General features: G+C 44.5%; 1 protein-coding gene across 1 annotated transcript in view; it reads left to right on the top strand.

Annotated features, from left to right (window-relative positions):
- The window catches only part of mtss1lb (MTSS I-BAR domain containing 2b), a 223060-nt gene that overhangs the window by 144734 nt on the left and 53146 nt on the right, over nucleotides 1-25180 (top strand). The window lies entirely within an intron of this gene.

Here is a 25180-nt window from a genome sequence, read left to right as displayed (position 1 = left end):
CTGGCTGGTTGATTGTTCCAAATGGTTAATGGGCTTGTTTAGTGCTTTTGGTCCACCCGGTCAGTCCAGTCTTTCTGACTACTCAAAGTGCTTTTACACCCGTTTGCACGCTGATGGCAGTGGTTCCTATTTAGTGAGACCATCAGAAGTAACTCGTCCCATTCATACGCCGCCGATGAAGCACTTTGCGGTGAAGTGTCTTGCTCAAGGACACACTTGGACATGGTGCTGTTGCAGCTGGGGATCAAACCCTCAACCTTCCATTTGCGAGACGACGACTCTACCAACTGAGCCACAGCCGCCCCGAACAGTACGGGGTCTTATAACTGAAGGCTTTACATCCCATAGTCCTTTTTGAGATCGTTAAGGTACCACATGAAGGCCTTAATTATGCATTCAGAAAGTAAAAGCTATCCATCTTTAAAAAGTCAACCTTGACACACACTCACCCACAAGCATGCATGTTCCCAATACATTAGCATCCCCCTCACTGGTGAAATTAACTGGCTTGCATGGTTTGTAACCTTATTTGCACGCACTGCAGCAAATAGAGCAGCCATTCTCATGAATGAAACAACACCACAAATGGTAATCAGGAGCTTTACAACTACAGTGTTCTCGCAGACTGGAGCCGTCTCTCATAATTAAGGCAAGGCTCAGCAGCAATACAAATGTTTCAAACACGGTTAGTAAGTGCGCTCAGCTCCAGTCAGTGAATCTCACAGACAGTGCACAACAGCCTCACTTACTTGTTCATGGCCTGAAAAGAAAACCTCAGTGAAAGTGTGAGAAAAACTCTGGTCTCAACAGTCGATTAATGTGTGACGGGAGTTTTCATGCTACACCACTTGCCAGGTCAGGCTGGGTGTGAAGCGAATTTCCAAAAGCCATTGAACAAACACCTAGATAGAGTCAGCCTTTAGAGAAAAGTAAGAGGCAGTGAGGCCGAAAACTTGAATTTAAAAAAGCAGAATGGAAGTCCGTGAATGCGCTGGCCTTTAAACAAAATTGAATATTGAATGCTTTGGTGGACTAGTCAACAAAAGCAGTCTCCAGAGACCCTGCAGTATACTTTTCCTCTCGCTTGTGAGGATGGAATAGGAGAGATATAGAGTTTGTGTCAGTCTGAATAAACCTCACATCTGGAGCACCACCATAAGTGCATGCACAGATCTAATGCCCATCAGCTTTTATGACCCTTATTGACATGTATTACGAGGCAGCACGTCACTATTTCCAAATACATGTTGGTCTACTGTTGTTGTCCCCATCTTTTAAACAGGAAGTCCCATCAGTATCTGCTCAGCAATATCCAGGATTTCTAAGAGAACAATAGTCAACCAACTTTCTAAACATGGCACAAACTTTACTTCATCCATGCAGTTTGTCTTGAGAAAAAGAACAAATCAAACTACAACAATATGACAAAGGGAATGATGTATGGTGTGTTTATGGACTCATTAATGGAGCATTAAACACAGTAAATCATCATGCTCTTCTTTCAAAAGTGTCCAATCTGAAGTTTGCTTTTAAGACAATCAGATGGATGGAGTTCTACCTAACGATGAGGAGACATTGTGCACAAGATGCAGATGGGACTTCACACTGTGTGGTGTCCCACAGGGAAGAATTTTAGGACCTCTTTTTATTTATTTAGTTCGTTAATGATCGGTCATTTGTAGATGACATTGTGTCCACTTGAGGCTGGCGACAAAAAAAGCAGTGAAATCCCCCATTCGGTCCCACAAACTTAAAGCAGCAATAAGCCTGGTTCAGTATGGCTCATCATGTGTGTCTGACATGTGAATGTAAGTGTGGCAGGTTTTCTGACTCTACGTGTCAGCCCTGGGATTGACTGGCGGACAGTCCAGGGTGTACCTCTCTCCCAATGGCAGCTGGGATCGGCTCCAGTCTCCTACGAGACACAGAACAGGAAAAAAGCCTTTTAGAAAATGGATGAATTCATGTGCACATTTTTTATCATTACTTTTATTCTGCAGGGTGGAAGAGAACCTCAATGAGGAGCTGTGAGGGAAAAGCTGCGTGTGAAATTCAAACCTTTTAAAACGTTTTATTTAGTTATGAAATGAAGAAACAAACCTGGTGACATTAAAAAATCTCTTTTTTTAAGAGACAGGCGGCCACGCATACAAGTACTCGATAAAAACACATCATAAGACATTAAAAGACACAAAATTAAAGAGCAAATAAAAGTCAATTTCCCCCACAAACACGTCAGGGAGAACATCTACAGCCAGATGTGTCCTCCTCCAAGTCATTTAACATCCTCTTAAAAGCATTCGGCAAGAGCAGCTCATTCAGTCAGTGATTTGTTTTATTGGTAACGAGACAAGAAGATTGATCTCAAATGAAAGTAGCCTGCTGTCATCATATTGAATGTACAGATAAAACCATCCAACGCTTACTCAGGAAGTGTATTTCAAACTTTTCTATTACTTTACGCTCAACTTGTGAATAAGCACAGCTCGTACTAGCCACCCCACTGACATCAATGAAGTGCGTTAGAAAGAATGAAGCTGTCGCTGATTTTCAAACAACATATGATTAGATCTTCTGAGAATAAAACTTTAACTTTTAACAGGTGCCTAACTTTGTTAGAATAGTTCCGTTTGATTCAGATCAAAAAAACAGGAGTTCCCTCGGTGATCACAGAATCAGTGTGAGAGTCCCGATGTGGAGCAAAATATGGACGTTTGTCCAGTAGCTGGAGATGTGCCAGACCACTTCTTCAGCACTGCCGATGTGCCCTTGAGCAAGGCACCGAACCCCCACCAGCTCAGGGGGCAGCCGCACACACTCTCTCCATTAATGCATGACCACAGGTCCTGCTTGTGCACGTGTGTGATTCAAGCCTGTGTGTGTGCGAACCACAATTCCCCCCTCTGGGATTAATGAAGTATATCAAATTAAAAGAATAAAATGAGCTCATCGTTCCTGTCAAAACATAAATCTTTACTCTGAAATGTAACCCTGATGTTTCAATTTGGTTTTCCTGTCCTGCTTGATCTTTTCTGTAGTAAATTAACAATTGATGCTCCGTGCTTCGGCATCTGAAATAAATAATTAGACTATAGATAGATGCCTTGCGTATCTGCTGCAGAGGGCTGAGGGCAGCTGAGACGCGGCGCAGCAGAGCCAGTGGAAGTGTTGTTTGGACTCAGTTTAACACCTCTCTCTCTTAGCATCCTTGAAGTGGCTGCCGGTCCTGTACTCGGTCCCATGCCAGATCTTCCTGTTTGTGTTTAAAGCCCTTCATGGCCTCGCTCCCAGCTACATCACATAACTCTTATCCCCGTGCGGTCCAGCTGGTCCCCCCTCAGATCACAGGGTGACAGGGCCTTTACTGCAGCCACATCGAGACTGACGAACAACAAACAACATCAGCAGCAGATTCTAGTGACTGAAACACCTGAACACTCACTTCTATTCCCGCTCCTTCTCTTGCACTGGATTTTGAACTTGTTTTGCATCTCACCTCGTCTGATGAAAGTCTTCATTTACGTGTCTTGATGGCTGTTGCTGCATGCATACTCATTTCTCTTATTCAAGCCACGCGGGACTGTGTTTGTGTCTGTACGTATATTCTTGCCATGTGATCATCTTTTAATTAGTGTTTTTATTTCTACTGGATTTCCATCATTGATGCTTGTTATAAAGCACTTTGGTACAAACCCTGTATGTATTGAAAGAGCTCTATAAACAAAGTTGACCTCGACCTTGAAATGCTCTGCAGCGTATTTTAACTCTTTCAATGCACAGTATTGGATCAGGGTCATGAACATTCATTACTAACATCTGTCAAATGAATAAAAGAGGGAAGAACCTTTTAATGAGTCAACATTGACAGTTTGTTTCACACAAGAATCAAACCTAAATCTCCTGTTTGTTTAACCTGACCACCAAAGAGAGCGAGAGCAAAGAACGAGGACAGCATCCAGACTGTAGAGCATACGGAGACGTCCAGGAGCCTCAGCAGCTTCAAACAGGCTGAAAAAATAAAATATGGTCATATCTGCGACCTCAAGGGCGATTCTGCAGGATCAATAAAGGATCATCTAAACCTTTTCTCCAGTCTTGGTTTTGAGACGTCTGAGAGGATATTTGGGATTTCTTTTCCCCCGGCTGCTGCGCTGCTTTCATCCTGCAGAGAGTCAGTCATTGTGACCTGCTGGACCAAGTGCTACTTCACACCTTTTTGATAAAGTCAATAGTAAAGGTCACGTTAAAGAGCTCAACCAATCGACAGTCCTCTCATCAGAGCTTTTATTTCTGCAGCTTGAGCTCCACAGCTGCAGCCTGGTAATGAAGCTGTGCTCAGAGCCTCTTCAGACCGCCATCGATCAGCCCCCTGTAGTAACAGACAGCTGACGTCACCCATTCATATTTACAGTCTATGGTATTTCCTCAATTATTCAAAGCACTTCCTCTAAACATCCCCAGAGTGATGTATGAATATTGTATCTATCATATTTTATTTTATTTCAGCACTTGTTATGTTAGCCTTGTGTTTTTTCTAAGACAAATTCCTTGTATATGTAAATGTCCTTGAAGAAAAAAAAAAAAAAAACGAGATTCTGATGAAAAGACAACTTAACTACAATCAACGATCTGTGGATATTAAAGCTGACACACTGTCACGCAGGAATGACTAATGAGAAGTAGGTCAAATAAAGAGAGGAAAAAAAATCAGTGAACAAATAGAAATGTAGTGTCAAAACTAAATCAATATTTATGAAATTATTCTTCTGCTTCTTGTGAGGAAAGAATAAAAAAAAACACAACAGAGGAAGAAGACGAACAGGAAACTGCATCCTCAGGATCTCTGAGCTCACTTTCAAGTCTTCCTCCCAACTTCTAATGGCTCCGACACTTTCAACACCCGCAAATCTGCTTTCTCTTCACCTCTTGTCCTGGCTGAACATGACAAACAGACTCTTCAGTGGGATGATCTGTTAATCTCTCTGCCGAGGCAAACAGAAGACAAGGAAGGAGCGACGGATTGATCTTCATAAAGCTGATGAGACGCTCTCTAGTTTTTCTCCAGTGCAGGAAAGCTGCAGCGTAGGAGCTGATTCAAATGAGGCTCTTTAATTCACTGAGACACACGGAGGAGGAGGAGGAAAGATAGAGGGAGGAAAGGAGAGATAAATAGTGGTAAAAGAGACAGAGAGAGATAGATGGAGGGAAGGCAGAATGTATGGGGAAGGAGAGGACAGAGAGATGGATTGAGGGAGTGAGGGGCTGTAAAGGGTAGCAGAGACAGATTGATAAAGGTAAAGGAGGGAGAGAAATCGATGCCCCCCGGAGGATAAAGCTCCTGGATAAAGCTCCTGGAGTACCACTGGTTATCTTTGCTTAAAGGGGTAGGTATTACAGAGATGCGTAAATAGGCTAATATGGCTGTTTGAAGGCAGAATTTACTGTCGTCAATATTCATGCAACAAAGACGCTGTGGCCGCCTTCGTTTGTCTGTTTTGGTACATTTGACATGTTCTTGTGCGTGAGACGGGCGCTGCTCTGTAAATGTTAATGTCCCCTCCTTCGTCTTCATCGAGCCCTCTGGGGAAAGCAGGGCTAAATAATAAACAGCCAATCAATCCGACTTTACTTCAAAAGGGCTGTGACGGAGGAGACGTCACGTGGAGCCAGAGGACCGTGATGGTCGACCACAGCGAGAGAGCCTCCATGCTCCCTCACTGGGAAATGTGCATGTCAACAAGTCTCTCTCACACTACAGGCGAGTCGTACCACGCTGAAGTCCAGTTTATTTGACACTCTTAGAAGAGGCGTGCTTCGGCGCGGTACAACTCATGCACCAGCACGAGCACGCCGACTCACAGCGTGAACATGTACAGCACCTGAATGATGTTCAAACCGACACAAAGCACGGCCAATTAATTCTGCAAGAGGAAGCAGAGACAGAGAACGCCCAAGCAGACTGAAACGCTGCCCGAGAGCGGTGTGTTGTTCGTCAGTGGAAACAGAACGGGAGCGAGCTTGGTGCTTGTTTACAAAACTTCACACAGAACGTTCCGGCTGCAGGAGTTTATAAGCGTGCGTACAGGTCTCACAGCTTCATGAGTCTGGTGTTCAAAAATAAATAAATAAAAACTCCCTGCAGCTGAAGAAATGACAGGTTTTTTTTGGTCTCTTGTTTGTTGGGTGTAAACTGCAAAAAGTGTAACAAGCAACGAGTGAACAGAAAAGAAAAACATCTGGAAAAGGGAAAATTCCAAATCTATAAAATGTATGAAAAATGTGAGTGCCAGCAGAAGCCTTTGAAAGAAACCGTTTTTATAAGAAGCACAAAGTGGAAGAAGAAGCTGTTTAATGTCAGCACATCCTGTGATGAGCCTGAATCTCCTGATTAGACAAGTTAGCGTAATTACATGTGTGCGTGGGTTTGTGTGGTTTGACCTCAAATGTGTGTGTCTATGCATGTGTATGAGTGTGTGTTTGTTTGCGTGTGTGTGTGTGTGTGTGTGTATTCCTGTGAGTGTTTAAAGAGAGGGCGTTACCCTTCCATGTAAATATTCACATGAAAACTTCTTGTCTGGGTTACAAGCTCTTACAGACAGGGGTTAAAGGGTGAGTTCGTCTGTGTGTGTGTGTGTGTGTGTGTGTGTGTGTGTGTGTGTGTGTGTCAGATCATGGAGCAGAGACTGTAGGCAGAGCGCACTGTGACAAGCCTCATTAAGAGGAAATCTCTCCACTGCTCTGGCTGTCGACATCACCACCGCCAGACTTCTCTAATTACGCTCTCTAAGCGCCGTTTGGTGCGAGCAATCAGCCCGCAACTCTTTGCATATGCAAATATGACAGACCTGATCATTAGCTTTTATATCTCACACACTCTAATTGTTATTGTAAAAACTGCCGCATGGAGCCAAGGGCGAAGGCACTCAGTCCTCTCGCCGTCTCTGCCCCCCCCCCCCCCCCCCACTCCCCCTCAATCTATCAGCAACTGTCGGCTCTCGTTCCTCTACATGTTTTATGAGGTTTTGTCGCTCTGAACAGAGTCATGCAGTTGAATGTCACGGTAGTATAATCAGCTAACAAATGCCTCAGCTTGACTTTGTTTCATCCGAGAGGAGGGGAGGAAAATAATAGAGGATCAACTCCTGGCCTGGGCTAATTGGCCAAATGGAGTTACTTAGGCAGAACAACAGTCCCATCACATCGATGATGATGAGGAGGAGGAGGAGGCGGAAGGAGGAGGGAGGAGGGGGAGGACAGTCCCAGAGGAGTTTGAAGCCCACTACCCCAAAAATATCTCCCCTCCAGCAATCTGGCTCAGTCCAGGATTAAAAGTTTAAAAAGCAAGTTTCAAGGACTGTGCAAGAGTATCCTTGAGAGAATGTGAAGATTTGCATTTGTAAAGCAATGCATCCTCCTGACCTGCCTGAAAACCAATCCTGGTGCCCAGGTGAGCCCAAATCACTGTAAGATGCTTAATGAGAAGCAATGCATTCTGGTCTGTCATGAATATATTAAGGACTTTTAGGACAATATAAGATGAAACCTTTTTTTCAGTCTTCTTCTTTGAATTCTGCCTCGTTGGTTTATGTTTCCCTTCGTGTGGTTTTCATGACGTCACAGATGCACCTGTCTCCACTGTCACTGTGCGGTCTGAGGGTGAAAGCTTTTTGAACACATGTTTCCTGTTGGACAAATGAGAAGTTATAAAGAAGTGAGAGAAGGAGCAAATAAGAAAAAGGAACGTGCTCTGCTTGTTTTGTTTGCAGCAGTACTTTAATCAAGCTTTATTTGTCACGTGTTAGCAGGTAGGAAACAGGAGAAGGAGGACCCAATTGCAGAAAAAAAACTTAAATTATTTATTTTAACAAAAAAGGGCAAAAACTCAAAAACCAAGACTTACTTAAATAACAGTAATCCAAAAATCCACGAGGAAAAAACACAGGGAGCAGGGACAAGAACCACAGGCCACGACAACCAACATAAGACAAGACACGACAAGAAACTGAGGCAAACACAGAGACTAAATAGACAAGGGGTAATCAGATGCAGGTGAGACTAACGAGACAGGTGAGGACAATCAGGGTAATCACAAAGGCGGGAAACACAAGGAACAAAGAACACAAGACCAGAACACTGAAGACAAGTACAAAGTAAAACCCAACACTGACACCACCACCTAAAGCAGATATTACCAACTAAAACAGGAAACACTAAAGACAAGACTTAAAACACAGGAAATAAACTAACAGGCAACATAGGAGGACACAAGGAAACACACTAAAGACTGAAGTAAACACAAGGAAACATTAAAGCACACAAGGGAAACGATCAACACGAGGAAACAAATAACACTAAGGACAGAATGAAAACTTAAACAAGAAGAAACACAGAGACAAAACCAAACCATGACATTATTTCTATAGCTCATTTAAAGCAACCTTGGCTAACCAAAGTGCTGTACAGGCAAAATACAATAAACAGGAGCATGACAGAAAAAAGATGTCAAGATGTCAAGCTCAGCTTGTATTAAAGGCCAGAGCAAAGAGGAGGGTTTTTAGCAGTGATTGGAAGTTCTCCATGGTTGGAGCAGTTCTTATGTTAACAGGTAGGGCGATCCAAAGAGAGGGAGCAGCCACAGCAAAGGCTCTGTCACTTCAGGTTTTCAGCCGGCACCTTGGAACATCCAACAGCATCTGGTTAGATGATCGCATGGCTCTGACAGGAGCATGGACAGTCAATAGACCAGAGACATCAGACTTTAGATCTGGTCAGCATTGACAGGCACATAGACGTCATCATGGGCTGCTTTCACCAGTATCCAGCATAAGCCGTTGAGCACCGGTATGAAACAGTGTGGAAGTGATGAACGTGTGCGTGAGCCTCTCAGCCACTTGAACACAAATGAATTCACACAGTGTTTGAACATAAACAGTCTACTATCTTATCCTGTCCAACCTGTGCAAAGCATATTACAGATCACGGTAACTCAGTGTGCATAAGCTCTGCTCTCGATAAAACACAAGTCCAAAGAACATGAACTTCACACAGCTGATTAATTCAAGTCCTTGCACTACATGCTCCATTGTAAAGTTATGAATAAATTGGAGGCCGAGGTCACGGTTGCAAACTAAACATGCATGTTGCAAAGGACATTTTATTTCATTCATTTCATTTCTATGCTTCTCATGGATCAGTGTGCACAAGATGTTCAGGCAAAGAGGACTATAACTCACAGACGTGGTCTAGAGTTATTGTACTCTCTCTAACAAGTCACATTACAAATAATCAAAAAGGTCAAGAAACGCTCGAGCACGGTACGGGACAGCTCAGCTTGTGTGAGTTCACCGTGAGGCGTCCACCAAGTGCAAGAAACAACCAACTACGCTGGACATACACTGCTCCATTTTATTGTATATTTCCTGATCAGACATGGAGCGAAGAGGATGTGGGTAGAAGACATGATCCTGAGGTTGGAAAAAAAAATCAGGGATTATCAGATATTTTAAAAAAAAGACATGCCCCTCTCTAAAAAGTTGAACGAAAGACGCTAGCACTAAAAAAATAAAATAAAAACATTCAGTGAACACAGGACTTTAAAGGGGAACTCCCGAGGAATGGGTTGTGTTCACTAACAGCTTCCTGAATGGTGTGGTGTCTTTTCCTGTAGACATGTATATATCTATATTGTAATGATCTTTACTTGTATTGTGTTGTCACAAGAAATCATATGTTGCTCATTAAACTCTGTCTTAATAATGTTTCACCTCAGTTAGAATGGAGCACATTATAAACTGTGTCACCTGCAGCTGTTGTGCATGTGAAGAGCTCAGCCTGTAGGATAACAGCAGCTCAGCCTGCACAGTGTCAGCTCTGTACGAGTGAGTAAGCAGGTGCATCAGATGACAGCGAAGGCTGAAGGTATCAAGACCTTGAGATGGACAGAGAAGGAATAAAGACTGCTAACAGCCTGAGGGACAAAAACATGTTAATTCGAATATTCACCATGGGAAAAAAACTGCCCTGTCTAATAAAACAATGTCTCTGACTACCAATAAGCATCGTGACAACTACTGATAAAAAGCTAAAGCTAACTGATCAGACTTTGCCGTCGTCTGGTCCTGACTTTGTGGAACACAAACCTGAATATCAACTCAGACTTTGAGCAACAAAGTGTTTATATCGGGAGTCCCAGCTTCGGCTGTTCTGGCTCAGGCCTCAGTACGGCTTTCTCCTAAATTTGACCCTACAATGGCACACAGATTGCTCCAGTGATCGGCTTTGTATCGAGGTCCACTTCACAAAGTATATCAAGTTGATGACATTCAAGTGCAAACACGCCCAGAAAGTTGTTTTGCTCCTCATTGTGGCTCATCTACGTTAACCCGACGCCCCCACACCCGTCCTGTGGACCCAGACTGTTTGGACACACGTGGATAAAGTGTGTGTGCATGTGCAGGGTTAAGCCTCAGACTTATTTAACTGCTCATTCTAACAATAACAGTCAAGATTAAGCTAGTGCAAAAGCTGCATAGTAATCTGTATGTAAATCAAACTCTGAGTGTCTGACAAAAAAATGCTTTGAGGTGGGGAAAACTTTCTTCTATTCACTAAATCCAGACAGGAAATGTGTGTGTGCTACTTCTACTTTGTCTGATTTAAAAAAAAGTCTCTCACATGAAAAGAAGAAAATCCTGCACACTACTCTTGCTAAATAATTAGAAAAAGCAGAACAGTTTCAGTCCCTCTGAACATTTGTGAAGCACGTTCTCCAACAATTCCTCCACCGTGGTCTTAAGTGGACAAAGCTCCACCTGCTGTGTGCGCTCAGCTGTGGGACATTTAGTCTAATAACGAGTGTCTCTCAGTCAACAGCAGCTACATGTGCAGAGACACACACACCAATATTCTGCAGTATTTTACATTTCAATCTGTACAGTAATCATTTATGTTCCTGAAATATCTATTTATAATGTTGAGGCTACTACCTGTAAATAACTCTTACCATACAATGAGACTTTTTAATTCTTCTTCTGTTGTTTTTTTTTTTAGCTGTGTGCACTTTCAGGTGAAGCCAAAGAATTTCATTGCTTAGTGGCAATATGTTATTCATATAACAGGGCAGAGACAATACATCAATAAATCTGCCTCTTTTTACAGGACAGTTCACAGAGATATGTTCTTTAATGAATGAAAACGTCGGCCTGACAGCTTTCATACATCAGTCAAACAAGTAAAATCCTGTTTGCACCGTCATCAGTGTGTCGAACAATTAAACAGAACGGCTCAGAGCACAACATGCCATGGACTCGTCATTTAAAACATTTGGGGGATAAAGTTTGAAGAGTCAAAATGGAGGACTTTAAGTGCAGCCAACACCAGGCCACTTTAGGAAAAAGACACAATCACCCAGCGGTAAATTCATCCACACACACACACGCACACACACGCACACACACGCACACACACACACACCAGTTTGCTTTAAGCTTCATTGGCCTCGTTAGAATTTGTCGGGCCGATAATGCATTTTTAAATTGACATTGCAGAATGATGGGAATAAGCAGAGTCGCATTTGTAATTGGTTTGGTCATTTTTTTATGGAGGTGAGTCGTAAACAAATTATCACTCACACAAACAAACCGAGTGAATTGTTGTGTAAGGAAGATTATAATGAGAAATTATCGTTGAAGCAATCACACAAACACTTTGAACAAACTGCTCTGTGCAGCATTATGTTTCTGTAAACACAAACTGAATCTTAATTATTGCAGCACAGCCACGAGGAACCCAAAGTACACACTATTTCATTTTGACCTTTATCTGTTCAAGACTGCGGAGCACCGTAGTCCTGTGCTCGTACAGTCCAGTCCTGCTGGAGATTTCAAACCTTGGGACGCATTTCGCTCCATCGATTGGTTCCAATCCAATCCAACTTTATTTAATCAATAACTTTAAAACAACCACAGCTGACCAACGGGCTATACAAGAAATTAACAAAATAAGTTAAAAAGGCATAAAAAACATGACATGGTTCATCAGGTGTTTCTTCCGAATCACACCATGAAGGAAGCCATTTTGGATCTTGTTCACTTGTCTGACAAATAGAGCTGAAACGATTCCTCGAATAACTCGAATAATTCGATTACAAAAATTCATCGAGGAATTTTCGCTGCCTCGAGGCTTCGTTAAGTTTATTTTTTATTTTTTTGCGTCATCAAAACTTTGGTATGAGTATAAAACACGTTTAATGTAGCAGCAGCTACCTGCTCCTCTCTCTTACACACAGACACTTCAACACGCACACGCGCGCACACACGCACACGCGAGCGCGGCGCGCCCCTTTTAACTTTTAGTCAGCACACAGTTGATCCGTGATCCAGACGAGCCAGTCGGGAACACGTGATCTGGTCAAACGGTCGGCTTTTCTCCGTTCACTCTCTCCGTGTTTGCAGCTAACATAACGATAGCAACGTCCTCACAGTCTCTGTCATAGACATACTGTATGTCTATGGTCTCTGTAGTCTGTGAGCGCGCTGAATGCACGCGCTGCAGGAGCAGACAGAGATACACGCTGATTATATGAAATGTCTTCAAAGCTAAATCAAGACAGAACTTGTTTGTGGAATAATAATTTAGCAAATATATATTTAAAGTTTCTCAATCTCCTGATCTGACATAATGATTGATTCTGTGATTGATTCAACAGAACATAATGCTTTCTCAATTAAATGTACTGTAACAGATGTGTCGGCTACACAGAACAGTATTTGTTATTTCAGCCATTAAAACATGTTTGGCCTGTATTTTTAATTTACCTGCCGCCTTGACCAGTGAATCAGAAAGTTTATTTGGGACCCTGTCAGTAATATGGTGAGCATCATCAGCAGCTGTAGAGCAGAGGTGGTTGGCTGTAACAAGCAGGTGTTACCACGGTAACTGCAAAGAAGCAGGTTTGTAGGGACGACCCGAGACGAGTTAAAACTTAATTAAGCAAAAGTATGATTTATTCGATTACTCGATTAATCGACAGGATATTCGATAGAATACTCGACTACTAAAATATTCGATAGCTGCAGCTCTACTGACAAAGTACAAACATTTAAGAGCCTTTTTTTTTATTTTATTTTTTTATCTTTTATCTGTAGGACTGTTGAAGGGACCTTCAGCGTATTTTGAGCTCTTCTGCACGAGTGTTCTGTAACCTCGACGCAACTGTGGTTGAGCATGACGCATCAGTTTAGCACAGAAAAGAACGGACGGGACGTCAGACACCGATACAACATTAAACTACCAGTTTATTTTCAGAATAAAACACTCAGTTCCGACAGTTCAGAAAAGTGTTTGTGTGTTTAATCAATCAATCAATCAATCAATCAATCAATCAATCAATCAATCCTTTATTTATCTTGCAACCGGAGAAATGACAGAGTTTGTGCAGTGGTCTGCTGCGACTCGTATCGCGCTGACACTTGTTTCTTCCTAACATCAGAAAAAGAAAAGAGTGTGGGGGGAGGGGGTGTTACAGGTAGGTTGTAAAGGGGGGGGGGCATAAAAAACACCTACTCGACTCGTCCTGATTGGTCAGCTGTCAGAAAGGCGCTTGACGTCACACACTGTTAAGACAGCTCAACTGAAAAAGACGTAGAGCTCAGCGCCATCCTTTTTCCCCTTTGCGTGGGGTCGCATGGAAGTGGAACTCGGCCTTCAGTCAGCTTGCATTATGCGAGCTTGACATCAACTCCTCTGTGAATATTTTTCATCATTGTCGTCTGCAGAGTGTTTTCTTTACAGCTGCAGAAATCATTATCACATTGGCACATTGTCCTTGAAAGTCCATTGATGGGAACAGTTCCATATATGCTTATCTATCGTCTATACTTTCATGGTTCTCTTCACTGACGACTTGCTATTATCTCACTCCCGCTCTGAAACACAATCTTCCCAATTTCCCCAAAACAGTTCACAACTTTCATCTGATCTGAACCCATAGACAGTTTCAAACTCGGGTCACAGAAGCGCAGTGGAAAGGAGAAGTAATGCAAGTCCTTAATATCTTATAAAGACGGGGGATTTGCAACGAAAACCAATTCACCTTGTCCACAAAGACAGGCTGCAGATGATGAGAAGAAGGAGTGCAAAATGAGATCCTGGAGATACTGCACGCATGGAGCAAAAGGTGACGAGTGATCGGCTGTAATGGGGGTTGAATTCAGCAGCCTAACTACGTCTCTCCTTAAAACTCCTGCTGGCTGATCTTCAATAGCACTGCTTGAAGGAAATTATCCGCCGGCCCTGCAGCCCTGATATATGGGTTCCTTTCACCAGCTAATCTATACAGTATTACTCCTCTGACTCAGACGGTGTCAGAGAAGCAAGAGAGAGATATTGGGACACTTACAGAAGAGGTGCTCCATGCAGCAAGTGAAGCAGCACAGATTCACTGCGGATCAACGGTGGCCGTGTGCACTTAAATATTGAAGAGAGGAGGAGAATGACTCTATTCGCTTTCATGCATTTTTAAAGGGAAGTAAAAACAGAATTGAGTTTCTGTTCCATTCTCCGAAGTGAGAGGACAGGGAGTTTGAAGTTGTGATTCTATCAGTGTCTCTGTTGGTCGGGCCGAGCGGTTTGGAGAGATTCGAGTTTCCACATCCAACGCTGATAATCGAACCCCGACCTTTTGTTTGACTGATCCACAGCAGCCCCAACTTCATTGATTTCTATGAAGGGCAACAAGTGTGCCCCTAAATCAGATATATCGTAAATCCGAAAATCAAAAGTATTTGCAACTTGAATTGAACGTGGCTGCAGGAGCTGGAGTTGAACCCCCAACCTTCCAGTTTGGAGACGTCCGACTGTAACGTTGAGCCAAAGCCACCCTAATGGGACACTTTGTAATATTTAAATTAAAACCTACTGTCATGATTTACTAAATATTAAAACCCAATATTTCATTTAGCAAGAAGAAAAAATATCAAATGATGGAACTTAAATAGTTTTTGGAAAATGAAGCAGATTCTTTGGAATTAGCAGAAACAATTCGACATTTGAGGAACTGCAGTGTTTTGGAATTCTGCATTGGATGTTTTTGACTGCTTAGTTTTGCTGTCCTTAACGCATGAAGTTGTTGAACATGGATATTGACTTGGACGTCTAGGTGTTCCAGTTATTTATGCGATGCAATCTTGTTGGTAAAAAAAAAGAAATGGGACCCGGCTGATTGGTCCATTCATTGTTGTTTCAAGTGGGAAGTTTGTGATGGAGCCCCATAAACTTTAATGGGTTGGAAGACGATGTAGGAGTGATAAGCTACGTTCACAAGGCATTAAATATAAAACTAGTTTTTATTAGAGGCCCTGCTGGGTTTGAGCGTATCCTCAGTTAGATTCATCAAAGTCCTGGATGAACGGGCACATGGGTGCTAAGTTAAAGCTGTGCCTAGCTCAAGGCTGGTTCTTATGACCTGTCACCTCTAAGGGTAAAGGACTTTATAGTTGCTCCAAACAGCCACAAGCACAACAAGATAAAAAGGCCTGCCTTCATGCAGGGGGGGTGAGATGGTTTAAATGCAATAACTCTGCACACTTTGGGACAACCTTTCCTTTGAGACATTTATTGTGAAGCACTGAGCTGCATGATAAGTGACCGCTGTAGCTTTTCGGAGAAGAGAAATGACACTGACGAAGGAAGTTCAAATTCGGTCTATCACAAAGGCTGAGCGCAACCATCAGATTGTTCAGCTCGATCTGAGGAAATAACCAGTTTCACAGACAGTTGGTTTCAGTTTGCCAGCTTGGCCCGGGTGCTGGAAAAACGAATGAAGCCTGGATGTGTGAATGACACCTCCTGCTCTTTAGTCGGAGTTGGTGAATCGTTTCTTTAGTCAAGTTTAGCATCTTTACCGTTCATCGGTCTAAGGTCTGTGGCCTGTTTGCCAAATAAATTGAACCCAAATGAGCTGCCACTCATTTGCAGTGCAGAAGTGAATAGATGATGATTCTGTGCATGGGCTGGAAAAAGTTCTGAGTAGAATCATTTTCTCCTGAAATGTTTAAAGAAAGGTCATCGCTCTGCAGGCTCGTTTGCAGCAGCTGTCTCTGGCGTTCTTCTTCAGTGGCCTAAAGGTCTTGACTATAGGGTTCTTCTTCTGCACATTGGAGAGTCTGCATATGATGTATTAGTCAGTACATGAAAGCAGTGCAACCGAGTGATTTGTCTGTTGCAGAGAGGCTGTCCTCAATGTCGTTGCTTAAAACCATGTCTGGATAATAAACATGTTTGTTCCCTGCAGGAACCTTTGCTGGGTGTCTCGCTGAACTCTCCTGTCTTCATCTCCGCTGCTCTTAACAGGAAGCGAGAAAGGCGGGTCTGTGAGTCCATTTGACTCACTCCTCATTTCTACAGAGTCCGTGGAACCCGACCGCACTGGGTCCGGATCTGGAGTGTGAGCGCAGTGCAGCCGTGAGAAGCTGGGAGAACTTCAAGATCACGCAATGAAAAAAGAAAAGAGCAACAACATTTTGCTTTGTCTGTTTTGACGTAAAGTTGATAAAGTGATCGGTTACCTATCAGGATTCTGTATATTGTGTGTTATTTTGAAATTGGTCAGATGCTCTGTGCGTTCCCTTGTCTGAATCTCTGTCCGGGTTGATCTGCTCTGCTCAGCTTGATGCTCTGCTGTGAAAAAAACACTTGGCAGAAACAGAGCAGAATGGAGTGATGCTGCTGGGACCAGAGAGGGAGCCATTGGCCCTCCAGTGTGCAGAGAGATACTTCATTGATCCAGAGGATCATGGACACCATAACATGTGGTATGTTATCTTTGGCATTGGGAACATTGGGAGTGGCCAAAGAGCTCTGTCGACTGCCAAGGTCAAATACTCTTCTGTCTCCGTCCTTTACCGTGTCTTAGCAGGACAGAGGCCGGTTAATTAGCTGATCTAGTGTCCGCACACACACACACCATGGCGTCCTGCCACAGTTGCATAGTGCTGTAAACAGGTGATGTGAGGGTGCGCTTTGTAAATTGGACTGATTCCAGGGGTCTCCAACAGGTAACTCGGGAGCTTTCAGCAGCTCGCCGACTTCATAAATTTAAAAAAAACAAAGAATCTGAGGACAGTAAAAGCACCTCTTCCCACTTTTCATATATTTGGGCCATAAAAACAAGTTAGTAGCTCTTAGCCACTTTCATTTTTTTCAACGTTCTCAGATGATGAGAGGTCGGAGACCCCTGTTGTAAATCCTTCGCCGTCCGCTCCCAAAGTCCACGATCAGCTCTTTGGTTTTGCTGTCGGGTTGTTGGCCGGGCACCAACGTGACCTGTACATGACAAAGGTTTGGATCTGTGAATACACAACGTGCACAAATACAGGAGATGCATTAAAAACAAAACTGAAGGTTATTCGTCTTATATAACATATTTACTGAGTTAGGTATCTTTGTTTGCTTTTCCACTTGTTTATGAACAAATCCACATTTTGGATGCATGTTACAGTGCGTCTAATTAGACTGAATCTGCACAAATAACCAGAATGTGAAAGTGGAACTGTGTATATTTTTGTTTGGATAACAGACTTAAAGCTCCAGGCTACAGTTCCCGAATGTCCCTATCCGCTATCTGACACTCCCACACACCAGCATGCACAAGCACACACACTGACATTATACACAGCCAATTTACAGCCCAGTGGATCTCCAGATTGTGTTTGCAGCAAAGTCCAATTGGCGCCTCTCCAAAGCGCTACTGAACATATTCCCTGTCTCTGTTTTCTTTATCGTCCTATCAAGATATTTCCCCTGATGGAGGGCCTGTTGCAGGTGGGAGAGAGAAATTGTATGTCTGGATAATGAACTCACACCTTCCTCATTTTTCTGTGCCAAGCACTCTATTAACCAAAGCCATGTTATATCTGTTCTGCGTCTCTGTGTGTCCTCATCTACAACGGCAACGAAGCGGCCTGAGAAGGAGCCTGATTCAGGGGGACAACGCGGCTCCACAGCTGATAATCCACTAATTGAAATGTGGTTTTGCAGCGAAGGAGGATTGTGCGGGAGGACGGCAACACAGATAGAAAAAGAATTAAGAGTGGGTTGCTGAAATGGGCGGGTGGAATAATCAATAGCAGTTAGAGGAGTGTGTGTTGTGTCAATCTAACAGCTTGTTCTTGTTCTAGGGGGACCAAACCCAGACGTGAGAACTGCTCGGCAGAGCCTCAGCCAGATTGACGTTCCACTTTATTGAGATTTAGTGGGTCTGCATGGATTTGAATGATCCTCAGCGCAGTCTGTCACTTGTCATGATAATGAATAGAAGATGACAGGTTCACTGCTCACTGTCTCAGGCGCCAAAACTTTATGACAAGGGCAGCCAAGAGATCTAAATATGACAATATTTGCAGTGCCTGAATCATGATGAGAAGGGAACTAAGAGTGATGTGTCCTAGTAGATGTGACGTTACACTGCCTCCAAACCTTTGATTGTTAACAGGAGGTTGTACAGACAGAGACAGGGGAGGGGGAGGTCCTCCTCCTCTTCAGACAGTTTAAGTAAGTCACAGAGCTCCTCAGAACATGCGTGTGATGCAGCTTGTGCACACAGCACTCAAACTGCCCCGCCCCTCTCCTCGACTCGTCGTCACGAGAAGCGCTCGCCCCTGGGTGTACATTTACTGCCTCGATCTCCCCTGAGAGATTTCCTCTCTTTAAAGGACAATCTAGTTTACCACCTGTGTTTGGCACCTGTCTGTCCAACAGAAAGCAGCCCATCACTCGGATTATGATCTGAATTCAATCGCTGAGTCGTCTCCAGCCCTAGGCTCACCTGTGCACTGTGATCAGAGCAAAACTATTTTATTTATTTATTTTTGTAACTGAACTGCAAACACGTTGATTTGCCTTACTGTAAATAGATTTTTAATTTGGGACCTAATTGGGAATATTTGACTTTTGGAGCCTGACTCAAGTGGACACTTGGGAATATTTTCTGCAAAAACTTCCTCTCTGTTGATCCTCACTGTTTTACAATCTATTACCAACACATGACCGAGCTTCTCCCTCTGCAGCAAAAACCACATCGCAAATGCAAAAAGAGACAAAGTCTTTGCTTTTTAAAGTCATGTGACTGTGAGTCACATGTAAATTCCAATTTATCATACATGCTCCATTTTTCGCTAAACATGATCACTTTTGGGAAACAGGTTTTTTTCCCTGTCAGCCCGGATGATGTGCTCTTTCATTACCGTGAACACGGATGGGGTATTTATTTTGACTTAATCCCTCAAACACACGGGATCAGACAATGTGTATTAATCTCTGAAAACACTCCCAAAATAGTTCTGTACTGTCTCACTCCTGCTTCTATAATATTATTTTCCGAGAAGTACAGATGTGTCTGTGGAAGCCGTTGAGCCTTTTCAAACTGTGTATTCAGGAGATGTTTGATGTTTTTGTAAGGAACCAGTATGTGTGTGTGTGTGTGTGTGTGTGTGTGTGTGTGTGTGTGTGTGTGTGTGTGTGTAGGATTTGTTGAAAATCAGAGACAACATAAAGTAAATCTGGCCTCCATCGTGTATAAATCTGCACTTTCTGATCTAAAAATCATTCAATTCACGGTCGCTGGAAGCCGACAAGTAACATTTGAGAGATTACTGACGTGGTCTGTTTTCGGCCTTCTGATAAAACTGACGAGGAGTTAACATGCGGACGTTTAATCTCATAAACCGTTTTCACATATGCACCCCGGATAACATCCGGATAATTACAGGAGGGCTGCTCCGGAGATTCTCCCGACCTGGCTGTTCATGTTGCACTCCTCACAGCTGGAGACTGTTTGCCTTTATGGAACGACAACATCCACAAAAGAGTGGAGAACGACATGCGAGCAAACAGAAAACATAAAGGTTTAATTATCTGTACAGCGACTGTAGACACGAGAGACACTCGATGACCCGTGCAGCGATCACTTCGCTCCTATTGGCTCGAGCCCACTCGGACTTTCTGCAGAAAAAATACTCGAGGTCTGGCAGGACAAACTCCGGGTGAAGTGAGGATAATCTCCAGAGTTTATCAGGAGATTTCTGCATGTGTGAAAAGGCTTTATCTAAACCTCTGTGAAAGCTGAAATTATAAGTGTACGTTTTCAGTTCTTCCCTCCGTTTGGATTTCTTTTTCTTATTCCTGATATGTGATCTCCGGTAGACCAACCCTGTTATGGTTGTACAAAGGTGAGGATTTGGACCCAGACGCACGACTCAGAGACAGGTACGGTGTAACAAGTCGTTTTAATAAACAACTAAATAAACAATGTACGGTGAAAGGTGCAAAGTCCTCGCTCTCCAGTGAACGGTGAAGGTGCGTGAAATCCCAGTGACAGTACTCAATTCCCAAAACGCGTGATGTGAAGACTTGAACGGAAGAGCAGCAGACAGGCAGGCAGGCAGGCGAGCAGGAGTGAATATGAACTGCTGATGAGCAAGGGAAAAAACACGAGGGGTTAAGCACAGGAATCTTCAACAAGAAAAACCTTGTCAAACAAAGTACGGGAGCCAAGATACTATTTACCACTTGTGTTGACAATAATCCGGCAGGGAGTGGTTGACCAGACCAGGTATATATAGACAGGAGGTTGATGAGAAGATGACATACAGCTGGGCTGCCACCGCTGATTGCAACAAGACACATGGGGTGAGAACCAGGAGGAGCAAGACAGACAACACACAAGTGGGAGGGCACTATACTGAACAGAATCATAACAGTACCCCCCCCTCAATGACCGCCTCCAGGCGGTCCACCTGGTTTACCCGGATTAGCACTATAGAAGTCCCTGATAAGAGAAGCATCCAGGATGAGGGCCCGAGAGATCCAACTCCTCTCCTCCGGGCCGTACCCTACCCAGTCTACCAAAAACTGGAAGCCGCGCCCCCTGCGACGGACGTCCAGGATCTTGTTGACTGTAAAGGCAGGGTGATCGTCGATGAGCCGGGGGGGTGGAGGGGCGACGGCAGGAGGGCTAAGAACACTGGAGGAGACTGGCTTGATTTGAGACACATGAAACGTGGGATGAATCTTTAAAGCTGCAGGAAGTTTGAGGCGGACAGCAGTGGGGTTAATGATTCTTTCGATTTCGTAAGGACCGATATAACGGGGAGCCAACTTCTTAGAAACCACACAGAGGGGAATGTCTTTGGAGCTCAACCAAACCTTTTGACCAAGAGCATAGTTGGGTGCAGGAACCCTGTGGCGGTCCGCCAGTCTCTGGTTGCGCTCCCTGGTCCTAAGAAGAGCTGCTCTAGCCACTTTCCAAAGTCTGCGAAGCCGACGTAGGTGAGCTTGAACCGACGGGACAGCAATATCAACTTCCTGAGCAGGAAAGAGAGGTGGTAAGTAGCCCAAGGTAACTTCAAAAGGTGCCATACCTATCGCCGAGGAGGTGAGGGAGTTGTGTGCATACTCCACCCATGCCAGGTGTTGACTCCATGAAGAGGGTTTTTGTGCACATACACATCTGAGGGCAGCCTCAAGATCTTGGTTTGTCCTTTCAGTCTGTCCGTTGGTCTGCGGATGGTGCCCCGATGACAAACTAACTGTAGCCCCCAGCGCCCGACAGAATGCCTTCCAAACTTGAGAGGTGAATTGCGGTCCTCGATCCGAGACAATGTCCAATGGAATCCCATGAAGACGGAAAACATGCAGAGTCAGGAGTTCAGCAGTTTCTGTGGCAGATGGTAGTTTTGGGAGAGCAACAAAGTGTGCCGCTTTGGAGAATCGGTCAACAATGGTGAGTACTGTAGTGTTACCTTCTGAAGGTGGTAATCCAGTAATGAAGTCCAGGGCAATGTGAGACCAAGGACGGCCAGGCACGGGGAGCGGACGGAGGAGACCCACAGGAGGACGATGGGATGCTTTCCCACGAGAGCAAACTGAACAGGCCAGAACAAACTCCTTAGTATCTGCATTCATAGTGGGCCACCAGAAGTGCCGTCGTAGCAGATCCAAGGTACGAGAAACCCCTGGATGGCAGGCAATCCTTGAAGAGTGACCCCACTGGAGGACTTGAGAACGGACAGGTTCTGGAACAAAGAGACAGTTTAGAGGACCCCCACCCGGATCAGGATGTGTGTTCTGTGCAGATCTCACCACAGACTCGATCTCCCACGTGACAGCTGCCACCAGGCACGATGAAGGGAGGATCGTGTCAGGGTGGTTTGGTTTCTCATCTGATGTGGCAAACTGTCTGGAGAGGGCATCAGGCTTGATGTTTTTGCTACCTGGTCTATAAGTTACAGTAAACTTGAAACGAGCAAAAAACAAAGCCCAGCGGGCTTGTCTGGAGTTGAGTCTCTTGGCATTTTGGATGTAAGACAGATTTTTGTGGTCGGACCAAACCAAAAAAGGCACTTCCACTCCCTCCAACCAGTGTCTCCATTCTTCCAGAGCCAACTTCACTGCTAGAAGTTCCCGATTACCCACGTCGTAATTTCTCTCTGCGGGGGAAAGTTTGCGGGAAAAAAAAAGCACATGGATGCAATTTCTGGTCACCTGATGATCTTTGTGAGAGAACAGCACCAACCCCAACATCCGAGGCATCCACTTCAACAATGAATTGGAGGGCGGGGTCAGGTTGGATCAGGATGGGTGCGGATGAAAACCTTTGCTTGAGCTCCTGAAATGCATCCTTGGCTGCTGGAGACCACACAAAGGGAGTAGAGGGAGAAGTGAGTCTGGTGAGTGGGGCTACTACCTGACTGTAGTTTCGAACAAATCGACGGTAGAAGTTAGCAAAACCAAGGAAGCGTTGCAGTTGTTTTCGTGAGGTAGGCGTGTCCCATTCCATTACTGCTTTAACTTTAGCCGGATCAGTCTTCACCTGCCCGCTCTCTATGATGTAGCCCAAAAAAGACACAGAGGATGAATGAAAGTCACATTTTTCAGCCTTGACAAAGAGCTTGTTCTCCAGTAATCTCTGCAGCACTTGTCGGACATGACGGATGTGTTCGTCGAGAGTGCGAGAGAATATTAAGATGTCGTCCAGGTAGACGAAAACTGAGTGGTTTAAAAGGTCACGGAGAACATCGTTAACCAGAGCCTGGAACACTGCAGGTGCATTGGTCAGACCAAAGGGCATCACCAGGTATTCAAAGTGCCCGAGGGGAGTATTGAAGGCCGTTTTCCATTCGTCACCTTCCCGGATGCGGACAAGGTGGTAAGCGTTTCGGAGATCTAATTTTGTAAATATGGTCGCCCCATGGAGAGGTTCAAAGGCAGAGCTAATAAGTGGTAGTGGGTATTTGTTTTTTACAGTTATGTGATTTAAGCCTCTGTAGTCAATACAGGGTCGTAGGGATTTGTCTTTCTTATCAACAAAGAAAAAACCTGCACCGAGTGGAGATGATGAGGGTCGTATGAAGCCGGAGTTCAGAGATTCAGTAATATACGTCTCCATGGCATCACGTTCGGGAGCTGAGATGTTGAACAACCGACTGGTAGGTAAGGGAGCACCAGGTAGTAGGTCTATGGCACAATCATAGGGCCTATGAGGTGGAAGAGAGAGTGCTTTCTGTTTGTTGAACACTTCACTGAGATCATGATAGACTGGTGGAACTGCGGAGATGTCAGGTGGTTCGGAAGGAGATGAGCGAGATTCTTTACATGAAGGGGAAGCTGAAGTAAGACAGGTAGAATGACAGTAGGTACTCCAACTGATAATCTTCCCTGATGCCCAATCAATAACAGGGTTATGGAGTTGAAGCCAGGGGAGCCCCAACACAATGGGGGCATGAGACGAAGGCATTATATGAAAGGCTAACTGCTCCCGGTGATTACCCGCTAGGAGCAAGGGTAAGTTCCCTGTCTCATGTGTAACACGAGCAAGCTCCTTGCCATTTAAAGCATCAACCACAAGGGGCTGGGCAATAGGAAATGTGTTGATGCACGCCTGTTTAACAAGCTCGACATCTAGAAAGTTTGAGTCTGCGCCTGAGTCAACCAGGGCTAGCATAGTAATGGGTTTACCTTCAACAAAGATGCTAGCTTCCAAGTTGAGACGTCTTCGGGGAGAACTGAGGACAGCAGCTCTACTCACCAGAACCCCGGCTGAGACTGGTGAGGCTTGTTGTTTAAACGGTTAGGGCACTTTGCTAGCTGATGTCCGTCCTCTCCGCAGTAGATGCATAGCCTCCTTTGAAGGCGTCTGTTCCTTTCTGCAGGGGTGAGTCGATTACGTCCCAGTTGCATGGGTACCTCTGGTGGAGTTACAGAGTACATGGTTTCGCCACTGGGGTTCCTGTTTTCCCCTGACCAACCAGCGGTTGACTGCGTGGAGGAAGCTGAGCCAGGATGTTGGGACGTGAGATTCAGCCCCTTTTCACGATGCCTCTCTCTCAGTCGATTGTCGATTTTGATGGCTAATGTTATGAGCTCTTGCAAACTGTTAGTCTCTGGTCGCCCAACTAAACTGTCCTTCACTGCCCCGTTAAGCCCCTTAAAAAAAATCCCCTGTAGCGCTTTGTCATCCCAACCTAGCTCAACTGCTAACGTCCTGAACTCAATGGAAAATTCAGCTACACTGAGAGGGCCCTGACGGAGACTAAGCAACTGATTGCTAGCATCCTTGCTAGCCACGGGGTGGTCAAACACGGAGGTAATCTCATCAGAGAATTGATGGTAAGTGGCGTTCACAGTAAGTGGGCTGTGCCAAAAAGCAGTTCCCCAGGACCTAGCTCTACCTGACAGTAAACCTAACACATAGGCAATCTTAGTTCTGTCATTAGCATAAGTCAAGGGCTGCTGTTCAAACACTAATGAACACTGAAACAGAAATGACTTGCAGTCACCTAAACTACCACTATATCTCTCTGGAGCCGGAACAAATGGCTCACGAGGCTGGACAGGGCTGGGGGACGGGGCAGGAGGCTCTGCAGGAGTAGGAGCTGGCGGTTGGACGATTTGGAGCTGGTTCTCCACACGATTGAGGCTTGTGGAGATTACTTGGAGTGATTCCATGAGACTACGGAGAGTCTGGTCGTGTTGTCCAAGCATGATTCCTTGAGAGGAAATAGCATGGCGCAGAGAGTTAAAGTTTGTTTGTTCAACTGAGTCGGCTGGGTCCATGTTGGCCGGATTATTCTGTTATGGTTGTACAAAGGTGAGGATTTGGACCCAGACGCACGACTCAGAGACA

The sequence above is a fragment of the Symphodus melops genome (genome assembly GCF_947650265.1).
Source record: "Symphodus melops genome assembly, chromosome: 3".
NCBI lineage: Eukaryota > Metazoa > Chordata > Actinopteri > Labriformes > Labridae > Symphodus > Symphodus melops.
This window is presented reverse-complemented; position numbering and strand designations above follow the sequence as displayed.